The 24,147-nt window shown below is 43.7% G+C and overlaps 1 protein-coding gene across 4 annotated transcripts in view; it reads right to left on the bottom strand.

The window, feature by feature from the left end:
- Positions 1 to 9,507, bottom strand: part of LOC117405868 (high affinity cationic amino acid transporter 1-like) — a 72,641-nt gene extending 63,134 nt beyond the window's left edge. The window contains exon 1 of one of the 4 annotated variants that reach the window (XM_059029722.1): positions 9,290 to 9,507. The gene's annotated coding sequence lies outside the window, so the exon portion shown is untranslated. The remainder of the gene's footprint in view (positions 1 to 9,289) is intronic. The other 3 variants (XM_059029719.1, XM_034009318.3, XM_034009322.3) reach the window with 3 other exon arrangements.
- Positions 9,508 to 24,147: the final 14,640 nt, after the last annotated feature.

Raw genomic sequence — 24,147 nt, 5'->3', positions numbered from 1 at the left:
GTGTGGAAGACAGCAAAGGAAAGAAGGTACAACTTAAGTGTGCAAGTACTGTCGAGTTACTGTACATATTTTGACAAAAAAAAAAAAACTCAAGCATTTTGAAAAGTAACCGAAAACACTAATTTCATACAGTACATCAAAAATGAAATCCCAGAAAAATAAACGATTTACATAAAAAATAAGCACCGAAAAATACAATTAATAAAACCCGAAAAACAGAAGCCCTAAGTATAATGCCTCATCATCTGTAAGCACGACATGATGCTGACCAAGTGTTGTTGCCACATGTTTGAATATCTGGACCACTGTATTTAGTGTGTCAAGTTCATGGGCTGGTGCTTGGACTATAGGCATGTAACCAATACTTGTCAGCTCAAGATTCACTCTGTTGTTTGTTGGTTGAAGTGTGTCCACCCTTTCTTATGCATCATTCTGTCACTTAATAAAGAATGTAATATATTTTGCAAATGCTAGTACTGCTGTTTCATTGTCATCTATTTATTCATTATACCACTCCTTCTTAGTGCCTGTAATTGATGTGGGCTCTAACTTTCCTACTGTTACTGCAGCTGGCAAAAGTTGCTCCATAACATCAGGGACCTGGAGGGTAGTTTTTGTTGAAGGTTGTGGGTTCTGTAGCCCCATGTCTGCTACTGGACCTCTTTGCCAACCTGCCATCTGTGTGGTGGGAAAACTGTTTTTCCCATCAAAGCTGGTATCATTGATGTCAATGTTGTCACATGTAAAGTGTACAAATCTATTGTGCACAAAGTTGGGTGGTATTACTGCTCCTGTTGTAAGATCCATTGCTTCTAGAGTGCTCTCTGCCTAAGATGTGTCAACTTGCAATAGATTTTGGTAACTGATGATGTGCCCAGCATTGTGAAATAACTGAACAAGTTTTTTTGATTGAGTAGCCTGATGCAGAGTGCTTACAGACCTAGATGCTTAGGAGTCCAGTGCTAGCCACCACTAATATTGTACACTAAGTCCTGTGCTATGCTAAGAACCCTTGCTTGAGTGTTTGATTCACTCTCTTGCACCTCTCCATCTACTGTTTCTTCTGGATCTGCTCTCAAAAGGCTCTGGCCACCAAACAGTCGGAGGAACATAAACAGGCTGTCAGGAACACAGGATATCATTTCATTTTCATTGATAACAAATCCTTTGTACACAGGCTTCGCCAGGATGTCAGATCTCGGTCTCAAAGCTAAGTGGACCATCTCCAGAAATCTAGGGCTGGGACAATGCATCAAATCGTTGGAATAACCATAGATGGATAAAATAACCATTGATGGTTGAAAAAAAACCAAAAAAACGCATCTATCAGTTCATTAATAGGAACGTTTTTTATTAGGAACGGCAAAATTTAAATCTACACTCTTATTCCTTGGCTTTCCTTTGGTTCCTTTAAATAATAATAATAATAATAATAATAATAATAATAATAATAATAAAAACATCCCCGCCCACTACGCAGCACGAACATTTTCAAACTAATAAGCGTGACAAAAAAATAAATAAATAAAGGACTAGAGACTAGAGGTAGGCTGCATTTCAGAATCACATTTTGCTAATTAAATTGTCAATTTAATGTAATTTTAAATAATGCCGTCAGATGTTTGGAAGTTTGGGTTTTTTTTTACAAAAGAACTAAATGGAAAGGTAAAATGCACTGTTTATGGAGTTTTAATGAGCTTCAGTGGCAATACCACCAACCTGCGGGATCATTTGCTAAGACAGCACCCGACAAAATATGACAGTGGGAACACAAGTAAAAAACAAAAGGAAGCAACACCTTCAGTGACAGCTTACTTTGGAATGAAAGTTGATCCAAAAAGCATCAGAGTAAAAGAAACAGGCCTGACAGTGGATGTTGTCACATAAGATATCAGACCTGTTAGTATAGTGGAGGGAGCTGCGTTTAAAAATTTTGAATTTTGTTATGAGCTATAAAAATCTCTAAATTCATTACTCTGGATCACGAACGTGCAAAGGAAAATGACAGGATTTAAGTCAAGAGTGTAATTCAATGTCCATCACTACCGATGTATGGACAAGCATGACACAAGAAGCATTTTTTTAACAGTCACCTGCCATTACATAAGCAAAACTGGGAACTCGAATCAAAAGTATTAGTGACACGAAAATTACACGAGAGTCACACAGCAATTAATTTAGCATATCCCCCCCCTTGTGCAACGCACACTTGGCCCCAACGGCCACCTCCCCCCTCAGTCTCAAAGTCCCGGAAGAGGGGGAAGCAAGTTGTTTCTGGGGGTGGCCATGGTGGAATGTCCTCCACCCCCCACATCTTCATGGCTGGCAGCTCCCTCTTCCGGGGCTTCCGCCACACACTATCCTGCCGCGAAAGTGCGGCTGGGGGAGCTGGTCTCCTGACCTCCTCCCCCTTCTTCATGGCCGGCAGTTCCCCTCCGTGGGGCTCCGGCCACCCAATTTCAAGCAGCGAAACTGCTGCGGGGGGAGCTGGTCTCCTGACCTCCCCCCCCCCCTCTTCGTGGCCGGCAGCTCCCCTTCGTGGGCGAAGCAGGATCCTCGGCGACTCCAGGCGACGGCAGCAGCAGCGGACCCTTGGGAGGCAACGGCAGCAGCAGACCCTCGGGAGGCGACGGCAGCAGCAGCGGACCCTCGGGAGGTGACGGCAGCAGCAGCGGACACTCGGGAGGCGACGGCAGCAGCAGCAGACACTCGGGAGGCGACGGCAGCAGCAGTGGACACTCGGGAGGCGACGGCAGCAGCAGCGGACACTCGGGAGGCGAACTCGGGAGAGGAGCCCCTGGCCATGGAGGCGGCAGCGGGAGCTCCACTTCTCCCTCGTACCCTGTGCGGAGCAAAAGGCAGCCCCAGGCGATGCGGAGCCACAGGCAGCCCCAGGCGATGCAGAGCAACAGGCAGCCCCAGGCGATGCAGAGCAACAGGCAGCCCCAGGCGATGCAGAGCAACAGGCAGCCCCAGGCGATGCGGAGCAACAGGCAGCCCCGGGCGCTGCGGAGCAACAGGCAGCCCCGGGCGATCCAGGCGTGGCATCCCTGGGCGGTGCGAGGCTGGCATCCCTGGGCGGTGCGAGGCTGGCATCCCTGGGCGGTGCGAGGCTGGCATCCTTGAGTGGTGCGAGGCTGGCATACCCGGGCGATGGCGAACTGGCATCCCCGGGCGATGCACGACAGGGCGGCAGCGGTCCCTCAGGAGGCGACGGCGGCAGCGGACCCTCGGGAGGCAACTGCAGGAGGGGAGCCAGGACCAGCGGTGGTGCTAGGGTTGGCCCTCTTCTCAGCCGCTGCGACCCGGCGGTTTTCCCCCTTGCTCGTTTTAGCAGCCTGTGCAAGGGCAGCTGCGGACTGCCAGCCTCCTGTCCCAGTCCGTCCTGGCGTGAAGGGAGAGGCAGCTCCTGCTCCTCTCCCTCAGGTGTCGGTGGAAGCAGCTCCTGCTCCTCTCCCTCAGGTGGTGATGGTGGAGGCAGAGACAGCTCCTGCTCCTCTCCCTCAGGTGGTGATGGTGGAGGCAGAGGCAGCTCCTGCTCCTCTGCTCCTGGCGAAGGCGGCAGGGGCACCTCCCCTTCTGGCGGTGAAGGCGGCAAGGGCTCCTCCCCTTCTGGCGGCGAAGGCGGCAGGGGCTCCTCCCCTTCTGGCTGCAGCCGTGAAACCAGCAGGCATGCTCCCTCTGCTGGTGGCGGCGATGGAGGCGGAACCAGCAGGCATGCTCCCTCTGCTGGTGGTGGTGGGAGCAACACGTCGTCCTCCCATGGAGGTGGAGGTGGCACCAGCAGGAACTCACCCTCTGCTGGCGGAGGTGGGAGCGACACACAGTCCTCCCACGGTGAGGGAGGTGGAACCAGCAGGAACACTCCCTCTGCTGGCGGAGGTGGGAGCGACACACAGTCCTCCCAGGGCGGTGGAGCTGGAACCAGCAGGAACTCACCCTCTACTGGCGGAGGTGGGAGCGACACACAGTCCTCCCACGGTGAGGGAGGTGGAACCAGCAGGAACACTCCCTCTGCTGGTGGAGGTGGGAGCGACACACAGTCCTCCCAGGGCGGCGGAGGTGGAACCAGCAGGAACTCTCCCTCTGCTGGCGGAGACGTGGGCTGTAGACGTTCGGCCTCCCCCCTTTTGGGCTGTGGACACACCGGCTCCTCCCTCTTGGGCTGTGGACGTTCGGCCTCCCCCCTCTTGGGCTGTGGACGCACCGGCTCCTCCCTCTTGGGCTGTGGACGCTCGGCCTCCTCCCTTTTGGGCTGTGGACGCACCGACTCCTCCCTCTTGGGCTGTGGATGCTCAGTCTCCTCCCTCTTGGGCTGTGGACGCACCGACTCCTTCCCCTTGTCTCCTTTGGCCTGTGGAGGTGATGGGGTCTGCTGCTCCAGCAGCTAAAACCACCCAGACGCACAGGACACCCTCCCCATTGAGTAGGCCTTCCAGAAGCAGGGGTCTTCATAAGGGCAGTCCTCCTGGCCATGCCCAAACTCCCTGCAGATAACACACAGGGGGGCCCCTTCAGCTCTCCACTACTCCTGTTCGGTGTCCCAGTATGGGGGTCCCAGCTGGGTGGGGTCCCGTGACCACCATCTCCTCACACCTCTCTCCTGTTGCTGCTTCTGGCAGCTCTTCCTCCATTCTCCCATCCTTCCTCTTCTTCCTCCCATCTTCCTTCCTCACCCTCCTTTCTCCATACACAATAATAAAAAACGAAAAAAACAAAAAAACTGCAGTACCCCACTCCTTCGTGAGTCCAGGAGGCGCTGGTGATCCCACGCTGGACACCACGTGTGACAGGATGGCTGAGTGGTCTGACGTCAGGCAGAAGCAGGAAGGGAAAATAAACTGACACCAGGGAGTACTGCAGGTAAAAGAAAGAATCGGCTGGCTGCCGTTTTTATTTGCAAAACAAAAATAAATAAAATATTTTAACAAAACAAATCCTGAACACAAAATATAAATAAAACACAGGTCAGGCTGGGCAGATTGCCTTTACTGTTCCTATGTCTATTATTAAGTTTCGTTTTGTTTCGTTTTCTCTCCGCTCTCGTTCCTCCTCTGAACTCCCACACCGAGTGCCGAGAGCTGCAGGCTTTTATAACAGGTGACCATCTCCCGATTAGCAACAAATTAAATCACCTAATTAATTTGGGAGATGGCCACCTTCTGCACGAGTTTACTAAACTACCCATCCACGCTACCGAACAGTATCAAATAAACAAACGGCTACGCCGTCACTAAACAAAACAATAACAAAACACACGGCGCTCGCCGTCATGCATACAATAATAAAATCAAAATACAAAACAAATACAAAATACACTGCACAGGGGCGGAGGGGACTCCGTTCTAAACTAAAATAAACAAATCAATGTACAGGGCTGCTCGACCTGTTACAGTAACAAACAGAAATGCTGAACACAGAAAAAGCACCACTCAAGTTAATACAGGACTGTGACGGAAATATAATGAGTTCTGGTTGTAAATCTCCCTCTCGACCTCTGAGAATACAAAGTAGCGAAAGGGAAAGGCTTTGGACAGGTTGTCCTGACAGTTCATTCCCTGGGTCGGGAAGTCAATCAGCCTGGAAAAAGACGAGAATCCAGTGCGAGAATGTATTGACCTGGAAGGTAAATGAGGTAGCAGCTGCAGGCAATAGAGTCAGCTGTAATCGTTTACCAAGGGGTCATGCATAATCGCATAAAAGGGGCTGGAGAATTGTAAATCTTTTCCTTCGCTTGGGTTTTTGTTACGTGGAAACTGGAAGGACCGGGAGATTGCCCAAAATAAATAACGAAAGGAGTTTGTGAGTGTTTTGTTTGTTTCTTTGTCTGTTTAGTAATTGTCTGTGTTTGTAATCACTAGACGGCTAAACACAGATCCGGAGCTGTCGCCAAGGGTCAGCACGAAACCGGATCATCACTGCACTACTGTCACGAATTAACTTTGTTATCAGCACTTGTTTCACTAATAGCATGTAGTATATTGTACTGCACCACAAGCACTGAGAGCACTCACTTTGGAACAGTGATCGTGTGTGTCCAATTGTGTGTGTTTTGTACCGTGTCTATTATTTGCGGGACTGCAACCCTTTGTTTCATTACTGTGCAATACACATTGTTGTGTATTGCCAGCTCTTTATTATTTACTGGCGGGTCATCAGACCATTGGATTATAAACCATTAAAACAATCATTTTCACCCGTACTTTGTTGTCTGTGCGTTCTTGGAATCACTGTATCCGCACTGCACCTGCTATACACCTGTTACCACTTCAAAAACCCTTGTTCACTGCCATTTAACAGTTTTTCTTTCCTGGTTTCTTGGCATATAAGGCAATTTTCAAATTCTGTGGGTATTTCTCTTTTGACCCTACATACAGCATCCATGATTTGACTGTGGTGTCATCAATCTGGATAAGAAAACAAAATGCTAGCATAAGACTATTTGAATGGATATGTAACCCTTATTATTTGCAAATCAGTGGTAGTGGGTGGAATATGTGTGTTGTGATGCAATACTGTATGAATGAGGCACTCCATTTCTCAGACAAATCATCAGAATGTATTCTTGAGCTGAGTTAATATTAACAAAGGGAGAATTCAGATTATCTGCAACAGGGGTCTGGGAGCTCTGTGAGTCTGCTGCTATCTCCTTTGCTGTCTCTCTGCAAACTCACAGACACTCCCTCTCTAGTACAGTTGTTACACCAATCTCTATGGTAACTGCCCAAAACGGTTACATTATATCTGTACAGGCTGTGCATGTCCACTTTCCCAGCACTTATACATTACAGCCTGCCTCTAACATGTGCCAACCGCATGCTTAATATATACAGTATAAAACCATAAAAATAACTGAACAAAACTTATATTTCTAACAATATCTTCCTATAAAGCTCAGGTGCATTAACTAACACCACTATGTACACAATACAAAGAACAATAACCTTTCCACTCTATGTGTTTACACTATAAGTTGTTATTTCTTACTACAAACATTAAAAGGGGGTAAGATTTCCATTTACTAAAATCAAATACTATATAACATTTTAAACACTGTCCTACCTGAATTAAGAATAAGAAAAGGAAGAATTTAGATTCTCTGCAACAGGGGTCTGAAGCTCTGTCAATCTGCTGCTGTCTCCTCTGTCCCTCAGCAAACTCACAGACACTCCAGCCCCCTCCCCTTCCCTGCCTGGGGGCTTGACCCATGAGAATGGGTCCCCTTGAATACTGGAGACAGGGAAAGGGTTCTGATTCCTGACTACAGTTACAAATATTTTCCTCTCACAAACCACAAGAAACTCGTTAAGAATGGTGACATTTGCTCTATTTTTGTAGTGATTTAGAATTTTTCAGTACTTCAAAAGCACAAACCAATAGTTATTCCTGAACACTGACAATGCATTAAATCATGCAAACTCAAATTATGCAGAATTAAGTGTTTATTGTTGAGTATTAGGTTTGATAATGATAAAATTGTGCAGTAATACTGTAAGTTCTGTTTTTCTGGCGGCCATTTTGTTTTTCTGCTTTTTAACCATTAAGCTTGATAGATACAGTTTGGCAGACATCAGAAATGGATTCAGCACCCTAAAATCCTTTGGAAAAAAGTATTTGACAACTTTTACTCAAAAATGCCTGAACTTTCTATAGAAGCACATTTTTCAGATTTCAGTCTAGAATATTTGCGGAGTGCAGCCGTCTCATTGAGGTTTGGCATTTGCTATTTTATGTGGCGTGGTCCTGGCCCAGACAGGGACCTTGTTTATTATCAAGTATAATACATTTATTAATAACTGTTATCTCTCAGTCTCCTGCTTTACCATCAAAAACAGTGAGTCATCACAATGTATTATTATTATTATTATTATTATTATTATTATTATTATTATTATTTAATAATAATAATTGAATTTTGTATAGCGCTGACTATTGAGACCCAGCGTTTATTATGTAACATCACTAACATCACTAACATCTTCAAATACTTCAGATGCACTCACATGGAGAAGCCACTAACATACAACCTTACAGCATTAACATAACTAAATTGCAACATTCCAGCAACATCGTTAAAAGGTTGTGTCAGTGGGTATCAAGTAACAGTTTTATTTTACAACAAAATGCCACTGTATTGTACACCCCCAAAGTATAAAGCGAAAGTAAACAATAATGAAAAACGTTAGACAATGAACATGCAGAAGAACGAACTGCACTGAAAATACTGAATTGCATCTACCACTGTTAACAATAAAAAAAAAACTATAAAATCCACTAAAAAGACAGTAGCACTGTATTATTATTCATAACTCCCCGTTTAAAAAAGACCCGGCGATTATTGGAAGTTTAAGATGACCGAAAAAAAAAAACATAATACAAGAAAAGTAAACTTATATAAAAAAAAAAAAAAAAAAAAAAACGTTGTACAAACATAAGTTACAAAATTGCAAAGGCAAGTTTAAAAAAGCATGTTTTGAGACGGCTTTTAAAAATATTGAAAGGCTCAGATACCCTGATCACATTTGGAAGGGCATGGAAAATGTGAGGCGACTTTTCATTGGATCATTTAGTACACGTACTATTTTCTTTAAATTCATTGGCCCTTATTTCATTTCTAAAGAACTGATTGGCCCAAATGTGTACGTATAGTAAAAAATAGTACGTGTAGTTAACAAAATAGAACGCGTAGTGTATCGCAGTACTACACGTAGTAATTTATTTGAAACGTGTACTAAATAGTAACCGGATGGCCTTCCGTACCTGGCTAAAATTGCATGTGTCTCTTCTATTTATAGTAAACACACACAACACATCGGTTTAAACTGCTTCCCATTACACTGTATGACAAGGAACTTCCATATCTCAGTCACAGGGACATACATGTACAAATAAGGGAATGTTATGCTGTAGCACGCCGAATATACAATGTGGAAAAATAAAGAAACCGAATGTATCGAGAAAACGCGGCCGCTAAATAAAAATGAGACAATAACCTACTATTGCCTTTACAAGAACGTAAGGAAGTTAATAACGGACGATGAAAGGCTTTATTGCATCAGCCTAAAACATTGAATGAGCGCCGCCATATAGTGACCATGTGGTCGGGTTACCTTTCTTAATAAACTGTTACCAAATCAATTTTTTTCTAAATGCAAATGTTGCCACATATTAATATCACAATTCAGAATGCTAAATAAATTAAACTTAAAAAAAAAACAAAACAAAAAAAAACAGTGAATGCTCGTACATTTTACAATGATGACATTTTGATAAGAAGCACGGCTCTTACCTAGTAGTAGAGTCGTCTGTTTAGATAGAGAAATAGAAAGCCTATTCAGATTGCCATTAAGTGAAATCGACAACAGGAACAATTCTTTAGAGCTGTAAAGGGTATTTCTCAGATTTTGGAGTGTTCTCGTCTTGACAGCTGCAACAGAAGGTGTCCGCTTTCTTCCTGCATTTTACGTTTAGGGTGTGTGCTGTTCAAAAGGTCTCGATTCATTGACTGGTCATTAAACCCCGCCCATGTATTCACAGAATGTAACAACATACACGTTTCTGAAATGTTTTTTACACCACTGTAGATAACCAAAATATGCACTACGCATATACATGATATAAAATTCTGTAAAATTGAATGGATTGTATATTATTGGACAGTTTACTACTATATGTACTCAGAGTAGCTGTATCAGCTGCTGTTACTGCAAAATGTCTATCTTCTTACCTAATTTTGCTTTACTACAGACATTTGATACAATTTACTGATGTGTTTACAACTGTTTTTTCAACCACTGTATTAGAGTCGATTAAAACCACACAGGAGTACAAAATGAAATAAATAAATGAAATAAATAATAACTAAAATCATGGCTTCAGGTAATCAGATTTGGTCATATTTCTCTCACAATACAGAAAATGGAATATAGAATATACATGGAACATAGAATTTACTCAGATGAAGATTTCTGTATGTTCTATAACCTTCAAAGATTTAATACTGCCTCCCTCTGGTGGCTGATTCGGGCTATGGGCTGTGTAGCTTTATATGGATTCGTTACTTCAGATCAGGTTTATGGCTTATACATTTATTATGTTGAAATTTAGCACACCGGTAGTTTACAAACAATGGTTAAATGCATGACAATTAAAATGTGGTGGTATATTCTTAATGTTTCACACTGGGGGCCATTTGTTTTAGATCGGACAAACACATTTCAATAAAAGGAATAAAAACACCATGTAACACAATTTTTGTTCCTGAGTAGTAAGTGTTATTTCCGAATTGCTTATGCCTCAAAAGTATAGAAAATGGCTATTATTCCCCACAAACTTTGCTTTTGTGACCAGGACAGTGATATTTTGAAATTTACCTATTTTCCAGAACATTCCAGTTAGATTCAGTGCAGAGTAAACTTGGAGTAACTTCTAGAACTTTCTAGAACTTTCCAGTAATATAAATAGTAGTATAAATACAGGGGCCTTAAGCCCACCAGTTCAGTTTAGTTCCAGCTGCCTAAGTGGATACATATCTGCATTTTTCTGAGATGGCATCAAGAGGCTGCAAGCATCCAGCAGACGCATTTTGCTATGTCTGCGGCCAATTTATCAAGACAAGAGCGAAAAGGTACTCCGTGGAAGCATCTGCTAAGATGTGTGAGGCCTACAAGGCATATTTCGGCATGCCTGTCGGGGATCAAGACAAACCCTGTGCACCTCATTTCACCTGCGAGCACTGCAAAAAAACTCTGGAAGGTAAGATGGACAATTGTTGCTTGGAATTTTATGTTATAAAATTTGTTAAAATTTTTAAAATTGTAAAAGTTTTTAATTTTAAAATGTTTTACAATTTTCAATGTTATTGAAAAAATATATCATATATGAAAAATGTTGCGAGAATCTCTTACACATTAGTCATGGGTGAAATAAATGTATTTTTGTAGGATGGTACAGAGGGGAAAAGAGAGCCATGAAGTTCGCTATCCCAAGAATTTGGCGGGAACCCACTGACCACTCAAGCAATTGCTACTTCTGCATGGTGGACCCTTCCAAGTGGACCGAGTTCTCTGTGGGGAGGAACAACGTCAAGTGGGAGCCACTGGTGGACCCCCGGAAGGTGCTGATGCCACCACTGCACATCAAATTGGGCCTTATGAAACAATTTGTCAGAGCTCTAGATAAGGAGTCGGCAGCCTTCAAGTACCTTCAAGACTTCTTCCCTAAGCTGTCTGAGGCAAAGGTCAAAGCCGGTGTCTTCGTCGGACCACAGATAAAGAAGATCCTGGAGTGCAATGAATTCCCCAAGAAGCTCACGAGTAAGGAGAAAGCGGCTTGGAACAGCTTTGTCGCAGTGGTTCGGGGCTTCCTGGGCAATCACAAGGCCGAAAACTATGTGGAGCTGGTTGAGACTCTGGTGAAGAACTACGGCACAATGGGCGAGCGCTTCCACCAGGATATACTGGACTTTGAACGCCGCTACCAAGGACAGTATAACGAGAACATGATGGGAGACTACATTTGGGGGCTGATTCGTGAAAGTGATTTACAGTATAATCGTAAATCTCGAAAAACTACTCACTTCTAAATCTTTTGTAGTCATTTTTGTATTACTTTAGTATAAATACATGTTAATTTGGATTCATATGTTGTTTTTTTCTGACTTTATGTGAACGAAAAGACACAAATTCGCCCGTTTTCTCATTGGAAATAGGTAAATTTCAAAATATCACTGTCCTGGTCACAAAAGCAAAGTTTGTGGGGAATAATAGCCATTTTCTATACTTTTGAGGCATAAGCAATTAGGAAATAACACTTACTACCCAGGAACAAAAATTGTGTTAAATAGTGTTATTATTATTATTATTATTATTATTATTATTATTATTATTATTATTATTATTATTATTATTTATTTCTTAGCAGACGTCCTTATCCAGGGCGACTTACAATTGTTACAAGATATCACATTATTTTTACATACAATTACATTATTTTTTACACATTGTTTTTTACATACAATTTCCCGTTTATACAGTTGGGTTTTTACTGGCGCAATCTAGGTAAAGTACTTTACTCAAGGGTACAGCAACAGTGTCCCCCACCTGCGATTGAACCCATGACCCTCCGGTCAAAAGTCGAGAGCCCTAATTATAATAGTGTAGTGACCCGGGCACCGTTCTGTGTCTGCTGGACTTGTATATTGTCCCGTTGTTTGTCTCGTCTGTCTAGTCCTGTGTATATGTGTTGCATTTATTGTTTAGGGAGTCACCACTCTACTTAGAATGGGAAGAAGCGCGAGGGATGGTTTTGGTTGGTTGGTCCGGGTGGAGTGGGCGGGAGCGGAGGGAGGGGGGGGGGGTTATAAATGAGGGGGGTGGTGGGAAGAGAGAGTGCAAGGTTTGAGTTCTGAGCGTTTGAATGAACCGCGCTGTCAGAATCTTAGTGAAACAGTCAATGAGATTGGGCATGTGAGAGAGACTGAAGCCTGGGAGCGACATGGAGCGAGAGCCTGAGGGAGAGCGAGAGCTCTAGAAGTGAAAGCGGGGGTCAGTGGGTGAAGGAAGGACTTAGGGTCTTTCTATTGTTTTTGTGACGTGGTCTTGGTCCAGACAGGGACCGTGTTATTTTGATTAATAAACTGCTTATTAATTGCACCATTGCTCTCCATCTTCTGATTTATCATCGAAGGCACGGGTCATTACAATACTATCAAATAACATATTGTTTTGCATCATTATAGCAACACATTCGACAACATTGCATTTGTATTTGTATATGCATTCTAAGATGGTTACATTATATAGGACTATTGATACAGTTATACAGTGTGCTGTTCTGTATTTATAAAGCTGCTACTGTGTGAATGTTACATAGTGTCCAAATTAAATAAAACAATACACAAAATGATATCACTGAATTGAGGATACTTTATGGCAGTGGTTCTCAACCCTGGTCCTGGGGACCCACTGTCCTGCTGGTTTTTGTTCTAACAGAGCTCTCAATTACTTAATTGAAACCTTAACTGAACTAATAATTAGCTTAATTTGACTTTTTAAAAATAAAATTGTTTAGCTTACAAGAAGTTAGAGAATTCAAGTTCCTTATATAATTTTATATTCAACTTGGAACCTCCAAGTTAAAATGCTCTGATTAGGCAAATTATAGTGAAAAGCCTTAAGCAATTCTAACCTAAGACTAAATTGAGAAGCCGATACCGTTTTAATAGTCAGTCAATTGAAATCCTAACAAATATTTTACATACCGATCTATCTCCAGCAACTAACCGAAGCAAAGCAATTCCAGCTTTGTTGCGGATGATTTTTTAAAAATATATTATTATAAAAGTATTAAATGTTATTGCAATGTAGATCATACCATTAACATTATAACTATAATTAGGGCTGTAAATCTACGTTTAATTTATAACAAGAGGCACCAAAAGCACGGCTTGAGAGGAATGAAGACTTCATTAGCACAGGTAGAAACATACAAAGTAATACCAGCTCCGTTGTAGTTTTGTGTTTTTTATCTATAGCTTTTCTTTTTTTGTTTTTTGGGTTTTTTTTAGCAAAAATGTATTTTGAGCTTTCCACAGCTATAAAACACATCTACAACCTGTGTACCCTTTTTTATGTGTCCTACTACTGTTTCTTCCCGTTTTCCCCACTGCCTGGTAACTCCATTACCAAAAACTATATCCTGTTTCTAAAAATTCTTGCATCTCATTAAAAACAAAGATCGTCTTTCTTAAAAGGAATACACATCTAAAAGCAAATAGAAATATATATATATATATATATATATATATATATATATATATATAAACAAATTACATAACATTCTGCATTGTTTTTGTTTCACTGTAATTACACATGATACTATATATATATAATTATTATTTGTTTATTTAGCAGACGCCTTATCCAAGGTGACTTACAGAGACTAGGGTGTGTGAACTATGCATAAGCTGCATTGTCACTTACAACTACGTCTCATCCAAAAAACGGAGCACAAGGTTAAGTGACTTGCTTAGGGTCACACAATGAGTTAGTGGCTGAGGTGGGATTTGAACCGGGGACCTCCTGGTTACAAGGCCTTTTCTTTAACCACTGGACCACACAGCCTCCTATATATTGAGATCGATATCGATATAGATATAGATATATTAAGTAATCAATGAGAACCTAACCACTGTAAAATAGCCTAATTCAACAGATCAGTTAAATCATGTTTAAATATAATTATAACAATATATTTTTAATAGAAAATTATGAAATTCTGTAATAAAATATATACATTTTACATTATTTATATTTACATGACAAAATGATTTTTCTAAGTCCCAGTGAAGAAGCAAAATTATCAAACTGTCCCTCAGGCAACGGCTTTTTCTCGAGTGGAAGACAGTGAAGACGTTGTGTGAGGACAGAGACGCTGGTCTAAGTTAAGACCCCCCAGAAAGTCATTTCGTGAAACAGACATAAGACCTGGTCATAACAATGTCAGCAAAGGTGACTTAAGCCCGTTTTTTGGTCTTAGACTTAAGTCAGTTTGTGAATATGGCCCCAGCTGCCTATTAATTTGTCTCAATTGTAACAAACCCAAAAGTAACTGCTGTTGCCCTCTAGAGCAGGGGTCTCCAATCCTGTTCCTGGAGGGCTGGTGTCCCTCCTGGTTTTTGTTCCAACTGTACCCTAAATTACTTAATTCGACCAATTAAGCTTCTAATAAGCACTTAAATTGGTCCAATTAAGTAATTTATGGGACAATTGCAATGAGCTTGCATATTTAGTACTGAGCTGCATACTTAGGTCCTGTCCACACTATGCTTTTAAATCGTATTAGCTGCCTTTAAACTGCCTTAAAAGTGCTAAATACGGTTTGCGTCTACACTACACATTTTATGGTCAGACAAATCCAAAATATAACTTTTGTCACCAAGAAAGCAACAATATGCTTGGAGGAAGAGAGAAGAATTTAAAGAAAAGTTCATCATGCCCAGTGTTAAACATGGTGGAGGTTGGGTAATGGTATGAGCTTGTTTTTCTTCCTCAGGCACTAGCGACCATTATATTGTAAAATGATCAATGAATGCTGCAAAATATCAAGACATTTTGCACTCTCATTTGTTACCCAGTGCTAGAAGGCTTACTGGACGGAAGTTTGTATTCCAGCAGGATAATGACCCTAAGCATTCTACAAAGTCTACAAAGGAATTTCTGGGGAGTATCCCAATGTCAACTATTGTTTTTGTTATCAAGAAGTACAAGAAGTACATTATTGCTAAAAATTGAAATGGTGGACATGACAAATGACAATCCTTGATTTAGTCTTTTCAAATAACAACGCGAGAATAACTAAAACTGAGGTCAGAGAACCATTGGCAAACTCAGACCACAACATGGTCTTCTTTGAAGAGCTTTTTAAAACCCCAAAAGTAATGACTAAAGCTAAGGTTTACACTTTTAGAAGGCAAATTATGGAATGAAACAGAGACTAACAGAAGTAGATTGGAGTAAAATAGAGAAAACATCCACGGAAAAAGTATGGCTGTTTTTTAAAAATGTAGTACTAGAGGCGTAAAACAATTACATCCCAAAAGTAGACAAATCTAAATCTAAAACAAAATGGCCAAAATGGTTTAATAGATCAATTAAAAACAAAATTCAGAGAAAAAAGGCACTTTACAGTGCGTTTATAAGGGACCAAGAACAAAGTAGACAGAAAGACTACTGGAACTGCAAACATAAGTCAAAAAGGAAGTTAGAAAGGCGAAGAGAGAGATGAGAAATGAGCATTGCTAAGGGGGCTAAAACCAATTCCAAAAAGTTTTTTTCAATATTTTAACAGCAAGAGAACGTTCAAAGATGAGGTAAAATGTCTGATAGATACAAATATCAAAATCATAGATGTAGAGAAAAAAATAGCAAATATATTAAATGATTACTTTTCACAAGTTTTTACAAAGGAGGATACGGGCAACATGCCCCACATGTCGACCTATTCCTATCCAGTTTTAAATAACTTTAGCATAACGGAGGCAGAAATGTTAAAGGGACTAGGAGCTCTTAAAATAAACAAATCCCCTGGGCCGGATGAGACCCTCCCAATAGTACTCAAAGAAATGAAAGAAGTTATTTACAAACCGCTAACAAGATCATGCAACAGTCTCTTGACACAGGGGTTGTACCGACAGACTGGAAAATAGCAAACGTAATACCGATCCACAAAAAGGGAGACAAAACCGAACCAGGTAACTACAGACCAATAAGACTGACTTCTATTATATGTAAACTTATGGAAACTATAATAAGATCCAAAATGGAAAATTACCTATAGTCAGCATGGTTTTAGGAAAGGGAGATCGTGTCTAACTAACCTGCTTGATTTTTCTGAGGATGCAACATCGACAATGGATAACTGCAAAGCATACAACATGGTTTATTTAGATTTTCAGAAAGCTTTTGACAAAGTCCCGCATAAAAGATTAATTCTTAAACTGAACGCAGTAGGGATTCAAGGAAATGCATGCACATGGATTAGAGAGTGGTTAACATGTAGAAAACAGAAAGTACTGATCACAGGAGAAGCCTCAAAATGGAGCGAGGTAACCAGTGGTGTACCACAGGTATCAGTATTAGGTCCTCTGCTATTCCTAATCTATATTAATGACTTAGATTGTGGAATAGTAAGCAAACTTGTTAAATTTGCAGAAGATATATACATCTTCTGCAAATTTATACTCTCTACACAGCAAGGATAGTTTACGTGTTTTCAGGATATTGGTGCAGCAAAAGTAAATCAGCCAAAAAGCACCATTTCACTTTTAATTTGTAATTTCCAACACTCTTAGGTGAAATGTAGAAAGAAAAGTCAATACCTGTCATACAGTAAGAGAAATAAGTCGCCAAAGTAAGATAAAAATGTCTTTCTCCTTTTTCTCCCAACGTATTTTTGTGCAGACCCCAGGCACTTTTATCCACGCATATGTATATTACAAGACATCCGAGTTTAATGACAATTAACTTGTTTTGTCAACATGAAAATATACTAGGGAACACACTTATTGTGACGTCTATATCATTTATATTAAATGATGCATTTATGTTTTAAAATGGAACATTTGCATACAAAAAATATCTTTATATAAAAAAGGTCTGGTATACATGGGATTTGAACCTATAACCTTCAATTTGCAAGTGTGTTGTGTTACTGTCAGTGCTACACAATTAGTTGAGACAAACTGTATTTTAAAAGATGAAGTCAGCCAGCTGAGAATTCTCTGGACACATCATTTGCGATTTTTCAAGTCATCAATCATCATCAATCATCATCATCATCATCATCATCATCATCATCATCATCATCTGATCTTGAGCTCTGAAAAAAATGGTTTCCTGTCAGTGTAATGCTCATTGTGGTCCCTATTGGCGCAATACTGGTGGAAGAGAGTAACACTATTTGTGGTCCCCAAAAAGGAACGTTAATTTCTGAGAATTGGCCATATGTTGAAGGATAGCCTATATATTTGCTAAAAGTAAAACATAAATAAATAAATTCATTAATAAATACATATATGTATTTATTTATTTATTTATCTTGATATATGTTTTTCATTATCATATAAACACTGCCATTTAATACTGTATGAAACGAAAATAAATACTCAGAAGTTCAATTGTGTATTAGTGAAGATTTTTGTACATAAAGGTCGTCATGCATTCATATATTTTTATTTTCAAATTTAAAAATATATTGTAACGACCCAGACAATTGCTTTGATGCAGGACTTGTTGTCTGTTCAGTTTGTCTCGTCTGTCTTTTATGTTACATGTATTGTAAGGTGAGCGGGTCATGCCGTTACTTAGCATGGGAAGGGGGAGTGAGTGAATGAGTGGAGAGAATGTGTGCTGCTGTTTTGGGGGTGGCAGAGCATGGATGTGACTGGTTGATGAGCCGGACAGCGGCGGGAAACAATGGGAGGTTATATAATAAAGAGGTGCATGAGCCTGGGGACTGGAGACAGTCCAGTACTGAACTTGAATGAGAAACTGTGGGTGCGACTAAGCGAGCATGTGAGCTGTGAATGGAGAGAATATGCAGTGAAAGTGCCAAGACTAAAATGTAGGGTTATTATTTTGGTGCGATGAATTCCAGACCCTGACAGGAATTCTCAGTAGTTTCAAATAAAACATAAATTTTGAGAATTCAACACTGTCTCCCTGGGTATTACTTCCTAAACATGAAAATGTTATAATATATTAAATGAATGAATCAAGCTTACTATGATAGTTTGCAAAATCAGATGACAGTTTTCAATACAATCGGGATAATACATGATCATTATTTTCAAAATCTTCATCTCGTTACTTGTTAAAAACTGTAACTTTACTGCTATACTGCTTGCAAATGTGAACTGGAAGTACAAACTTTGTGCCATGAAAGCTAGGGCATCTGCATTGTAAGCACTATTGGAACCATGTCTTATAAAAGTGGATTGAACTTGCATGAAGCCAAGTTAGTAGAAACAATTGGGGCAACCTTGACGCCCCCAGGTCAGGTGTCAGTCTCAGATCAGTGTACTTCCTACATTTCCCCAAAAATCCGCTCATTTAAATAGAGTGAAAAGGACCATATTTACTTGTGAGAAATATATTGTAGATAACAGCAGTTATGGAATGTTTCATTTGAATTCTGAGAATACCGTTAGCAGCAGGGTGATTAGTGTCAGTTGTAGATGGACTGTGCTCTTGACTGCTAATGGAAAATAAACACAAAACTATGGATGAAGGTAGTCCTTTAAAGCTTCATCCGGCAAGAAAGTGACAGCGTCTCACCACAGATTAGTCCAGGTGTGCCATTTCTCAGTCCAACACAAGTGAACATTTAAGACAGGCTAAGTCAGAAGGTGTAAAGACATTTTGCGAAGCTATGAAGATCCGAAAAGATGGAAGTTTCAGACAGGATTATTATTGACCTTAATTAATCCTCAACAATCTTTTGGCATGAAAATTACTACAGAACGCATACAAACAAAACTTTACTTGATCAACCGATCGATACTCATGAAATAAGAGCCATCTGCTTTTCACCATCAGATCTTGATTGGAGGAGGTGCTTCATCTGTCAAAAGGTGAGTCACAAAGGAAACAAACATCTCATAGTGGTACAAAGTAAAGATGGTGAAACCTCTCTTAGAAATGTTAGTTTGCAGTTATTTTTTGCACAAAGTGCAGATGTCATCTGTGCAGCTTATTTTTTATGGCTTGGCGATAAAAACAGCCATGGCCTTCTGATAATCAACATACCATGGTCTGTGTTGTACAGCCAGGGGCTGTACCTGGGGTCCTTTACCCATTCCAGGGCTCTACGTTTAGATTTTTAACTACCGGCCCCTTGGGCCACTGAGCTAGTGTTTTTACTGGCCTGGATGCAATTTTATCTGGCTGTAACAGGGCGAGGTGCACTGTACATTGTTTTGTTTAATTTATTTTAGAGCGGGGTCCCCCTCCGCCCCTGTGTTTATTTTGTATTGTTTATTTATTCCATATGTAGCTGGCTGGCTCGCAGTGGTGACGTCACGGACCAGGAAGTAACTGAAACCAAACAATGGATGGGCGGGTGAAGCTGAATGCTATTTCACTCAGCGTTTTTAATAAATAAATAAACCAAAACAAAAGATTTAAACACAACAACAAAACATAAAGCAAAAAGGCGTGATGGCCAAACAAATAGAAACAAGTTTGTTGTTTTGTTGTTTTGTGGGGTGAGGGCGCTCTCTCGGCGCTCTCTCCGCGCTCTCTCGGCGCTCTCTCCGCGCTCTCTCCGCGCTCTCTCCGCGCTCTCTCCGCGCTCGTTCCTCCTCTGAACTCCCACCCCGAACGATAGGTTGCGGATGCAACCCCGGTTCCCTGAAAGAGAAAATAACCATCAAGGTATGGGATATTGCCGTCAGGCAGTAGCGATTGGCTGAGCTTTTATAGCAAAGCTGCCGATAGGCCTCTGCGCGAGCTGCCACGTAAGCCCGCCCCCTTGGGAGCTCACTATACGCAGCGCGCAGAGACTCACTTCCTCTTTTGCTCTTCAGGCCGTGAAGGCTTCTGAAGCGACCACGCGGCTTGATGGTTATTTTCTCTTTCAGGGAACCGGGGTTGCATCCGCAACCTATCGTTCCCTTTCAAGTCGAAAATAACCATCAAGGTATGGGAACAGTGTACCCAAGCCGTCGCGAGGGAGGATTCTCGGCAGTAGGACAGACTTACGTCATAACGCAACTGCGTAGGCAGTACATCTAGGCATATGCGGAGCTGCGCCTCAGCGTCTATGCTCGTAATGACACCTGTCTTAAAGGTGGAACAGTCAACACCATGCTATCAACCACTCTATACGTCCGCATCCTGAGGCGTCGTAGAGTGTAAAACAGATGCTCCAAACAGTGGAGCAGAGGAATCCAGTACATTTAACCTGTAAAACCTCATGAAAGTATGCGGCGTAGCCCAACTGGCTGCCGCGCAAATATCAGACACCGGCACCCCTCGAAAGAGGGCCCAGGATGTCGCCATACCCCTGGTAGAATGCGCCTTCAACTGCCCTGGTGGTGGAAGGCCTGCAGATTCATACGCTAATTTAATAGCATCCACTATCCAGTGGGAAAGACGCTGTTTAGACAGCGGCTGACCCAAAGATCTAGAACCATGGCATATGAACAACTGTTCTGTCTGCCTCACAGTCCTTGTACGGTCCATATAACACCTCAATGCCCTCACGGGGCAGAGCATGTGTAACCGCTCTTCCTCTGGGGAAGAAAAAGGAGGAGGATGGAACGCCATCAACTCAACTGACTGGTTCATGTGGAACGGGGATATAACCTTTGGTAAAAAGGCCGGATTAGGGCGCATGGAGACCTTAGAACCGTCTCCTGCAAAACGAGTACAAGAAGGATGCACTGAAAGTGCATGTAACTCGCTCACGCGTTTTGCTGATACCACAGCCAGCAAAAAAGCAGTCTTAATAGATATGAGCTTCATATCCACGCTGTGGAGAGGCTCAAACGGTGCCTTGGTAAGGGCTTCTAGCACCACATCAAGGCTCCACGACAGTAAACTGGTCGTTCTTGGAGGCCGCAAGCGTCTTGCGCCTTTCAGAAACTGAGATGCCAAAAAATGGCAACCAGGTGATAAACCGTCAATGCGTACATGACAAGCCGAAATGGCGGCTAAATACACTTTAAGTGTAGAAGGAGATTTCCCTTCATCCAGCAGTTTCTGCAGAAACTGCAATATTACTGCCATAGGACAGGAGACTGGGTCGTGGCTCTCAGCCAGACACCAACTCTGAAACAACTGCCACTTATACGCATACTGCGACCTAGTAGAGGGCGCTCTCGCACTCTGGATGGTCGATATAACTGCAGTCGAAAGCCCTAAGGCTGACAGGCGCTCCCGCTCAGGGGCCAAGCCCACAACTGCATGAGTTTGGGGTTCGGATGCCAAAACTCTCCTTGAGCTTGGGACAACAAGTCCGCTCGCAGAGGGAGTTCCCTCGGGCGACCGTGCAGTAACTGCACTAGACTCGGGAACCATATTCTCCGAGGCCACCGAGGAGCGATCAGAATCACTGTCGCTCGCTCTACCCTGACCTTCTCCAAGAAGGCGGGGAGCATCGGAATCGGTGGAAAGGCATACAGGAGCCCTGGCGGCCATTCGTGAGCCAGTGCATCCACCCCCAGGGGGCTGTCGAGGTCCTTCACCGAGAACCATAGGGGACAGTGCGTGGTCTCTCGCGAAGCGAAGAGATCGACCTGCGCTGTGCCGAACCATTCCCAGATGCGCTCTACCACTTGAGGGTGGAGACGCCATTCGCCCGCAAGAGGACCTCCTCTGGACAGGAGATCCGCTGCGTAATTGACTCTGCCCGGCAGATGAACTGCACGCAGAGAGGCTAAACGCGGTTGAGCCCAGAGCAACAGCCGCGTTACCATCCGGTGAAGACCGGGGGACCGCAATCCGCCCTGGCGATTGATATACGCCACTACTGTGGTGTTGTCTGACCGCACTAACACGTGCTTGTCTAGAAGCACTGGCAAGAAGTGCCGGAGGGCGAGGTCCACCGCTCTGAGCTCCAGAGCGTTGATGTGGGCTGACCTCCAGGGTCCTGACCACACTCCACGGGTCCCTGTCCCGTTCCAGACCGCCCCCCAACCGTGGTTGGAAGCGTCGGTCGTGATGACCTGCCTTCTGAAAATGGGACCCAAGCGTACGCCTTGGCGGAGGTTTGACGGAACTTTCCACCAGCGTAGCGCTTCCCAGCAGACTTGGGATACCCTTAGCCTGCGGTGTTTGTCTCTCCGCGGATGCAACGCGAAGGCATTGAACCAGGCCTGCAGAGGTCTCTGGTGTAGTAAGCCCAAAGGAAGGGCTTGTGAGGCGGCAGCCATCAACCCCAGCATGCGCTGACACAGCTCCATGCTGACTGTTTGTCTCAACCTGAATAGGGAAAGACACCGCTCTATTGAGGCAACTCTTTGTGTCGACAGGGTCGCTTCCATGGACACTGAATCCAGATGCAGACCCAAGAATTCGGTCTGTTGGCTCGGCACTAGGCGGCTCTTTTCTGAATTGATCTTCAGACCTAGCTGCCGAAGATGGTCTGTAACCATCACTGTGTGCTGTGCCACCTGCTCCTTCGACTGCGCGCAGACGAGCCAGTCGTCCAGATAATTCAGCAGTCGGACACCTTGAGCCCGCAAGGGAGCTAGAATGGCATCCATACATTTCGAAAAGGTTCGAGGAGCTAGTGACAGACCGAATGGAAGGACACAAAACTCGTATACCCTGCTCTGGAATGCGAAACGCAGATACTTCCTGTGACCCGGGCAGATGGGAACGTGAAAGTACGCATCTGTCAGGTCCACGGTGGTGAACCAGTCGCCGTGTCGGACTGACTGGATGATGTGCCTGTGCGTAAGCATCCTGAACGATAACACCCGCAGGTATTTGTTCAGTACTCGCAGATCTAAAATAGGACGGAGCCCGCCGTCCTTCTTGGGCACCAGGAAGTATTTGGAATAGAACCCCTGGTCGATCAGAGCAGGGTCTACTTGTTGAATGGCACGCTTGCTGAGCAATGCTTGTATTTCCACATTCAGAGCTGAGGACTGAACCGAGTCCTTCACTGCAGTTACGACCACTCCCCGAAAGGGGGGAGGTTTTAACTGGAACTGAAGGGTGTACCCGGTGGATATAGTTTTGTGCACCCAGATGTCGTTGGTGCATTGTTGCCAGAACTGGAGCTGGGAGACAGTGTAGGGGAGGGTTAACAGCTGCCTGGTGTTCTCAGGGCTGTTTGGGCTGGGCTCGTTCGCGAGGGGCCTGGCCAGAGCCCCGAGGGCGTGGCTTGGCACCACCTCTAGGGCGCCACCCTCCGCGCTGCGGTCTTGAAAAAGGAGGTTGACCGCGCGCTGCTGTGCTTGAGGAAGAGGTCTTAGTACCCCCTGGCCGTGGCTGGTGCTGCGGTGGTGCCCTGCGCCACTGATGTTCCTGAGGCCGCTTCGGCTGGAACGACGGTTTTGGCCACATTTTCGCCATTTGCTGTGACGCCTCCCGCGCCTTGGCGGAGCGTTGCAGCATCTCCTCCACCGCTGGACCAAATGTGTGTCCCGGTGTAATTGGGGCATCCAGCAACGGGGCCTTATCAGGTTCCTGCACTCTCGCCTGCGAGAGCCAGAGCTGCCTTCTGGCCACCACCAGAGACGCGATGCTCCTGCCCTGAGCCCGCGCGTTGAGCTGGGCCAGCTTCACCAGCAGTTGACTGACGGTCCCCAACTCGCTTCTGAGGGCCGCCGAAGGGCACTCAGGCAGGTCTTTGATTAGTGCCGCTTGGTAGACCGTCAGCAAGCTGGCCACATTAGAGAGCTTGACCGCCTCTGTGGCCGCAGCGTACCCCTTCTTGAGGTGTACCTCAGTGGTCCTGCACTGCTTATTGGGGCATGCAGGATCTTTCGTCAGCCCCGATAATGTTGGCGTCTTCACCAACGCGGCGAACGCAGCGTCCACAGGTGGGAAGGACGCCAACCCAGCCTCACTTGCCCCCTGCATGTTAAAGGCCGAGGCCTTGCGAGAAGTCGCCGGGGCAGAGGCCGGAGCCCCC

This window comes from Acipenser ruthenus, chromosome 9, assembly GCF_902713425.1.
Source record: "Acipenser ruthenus chromosome 9, fAciRut3.2 maternal haplotype, whole genome shotgun sequence".
Taxonomy (NCBI): Eukaryota; Metazoa; Chordata; class Actinopteri; order Acipenseriformes; family Acipenseridae; genus Acipenser; species Acipenser ruthenus.
The sequence above is the reverse complement of the archived record's forward strand: the minus strand, read 5'-3'. Positions and strand labels throughout refer to the sequence as shown.